Below are 1,268 nucleotides of genomic sequence, written 5' to 3' on the forward strand. Positions count from 1 at the left end.
TGGGCACAGTGAACAGAAGCTGCTTAGGGCACTTCTTTACAGCGTAGCGTGGCGCTAGTGTGCAGCGACGCTGCTATGCAGCGTCATGATCAATCTCGTAACGTCAGAAGTTGCTTAGGGTTGGGCACGGTGAACAGAAGCTGCTTAGGACACTTCTTTACAGCGTAGCGTGGCGCTGGTGTGCAGCGACGCTGCTATGCAGCATCATGATCAATCTCGTAACGTCAGAATTGCAAAAAAATGATAGGAGGATGTGTTTTGACACGCGTAGGATTGCTGTTTAGTGAACAGAAGCTGCTTAGGGCCGCTCCACGGCATCTCTGGACCCCAAATCCCAAACCCGAACCCCAAACCCGAACCCAAAATCCATAAGGTGCATAGGGTTGGGCCACGGTGAACAGAAGCTGCTTAGGGTTGGGGATACGCTGACAGAAGCTGCTTAGGGCACTGTTGCACAGCGACGCTGCAACGTAGTGTCACGATCAATCTCGTAACGTCAGAATCGCAAAAAAATGATGGGAGGATGTGTTTCTGGCACACGAAGAATTGCCGTTTAGTGAGCCAGAACCAACACCAGAAGCTGCTTAGGGCCACTCCACGGCGTCTCCAAACCCTAAACCTGAACCAAAAATCCAGAAGCTGCTTAGGGTTGGGCCACGGTGAACAGAAGCTGCTTAGGGTTGGGCACGGTGAAGCTGCTTAGGGCGTTGCTTCGCAGAGCGTGGCGCTGCTACGCAGTGTCACGATCAATCTCGTAACGTGAGAATCACAAAGAAATGATGGGACGATGTGTTTCTGGCACGTGTAGAATTGCTGTTTAGTGAGCCAGAACCAACACCAAAAGCTGCTTAGGGCCACTCCACGGCGTCTCTGGACCCCAAACCCCAAACCCGAACCCAAAATCCAGAAGCTGTTTAGAGAGCCAGAACCAACACTAGAAGTTGCTTGGGCCACTCCACGGTGTCTCCGGACCCCAAACCCTAAACCAGAACTAAAAATCAAGAACCTGCTTTAGCGTTGGGCCACAGTGAACAGAAGCTGCTTAGGATTGGGCACGGTTAACAGAAGCTGCTTAGGGAGCACCAACGCACCAACGCTGTTGCGCAGCGACGCTGCTACGCAGCGTCACGATCAATCTCGTAAAGTCAGAATGTGTTTCTAGCACGTGCAAAATTGCAGTTTAGTGAACAAGAACCAACACCAGAAGCTACTTAGGGCCACTCCCCGTGCCTCCGGACCCCAAACCCTAAACCAAAACCAAAAATCCA

Source organism: Cibotium barometz, unplaced genomic scaffold (genome assembly GCF_041138505.1).
Source record: "Cibotium barometz isolate CiBa-2024 unplaced genomic scaffold, ASM4113850v1 ctg200, whole genome shotgun sequence".
NCBI lineage: Eukaryota > Viridiplantae > Streptophyta > Polypodiopsida > Cyatheales > Cibotiaceae > Cibotium > Cibotium barometz.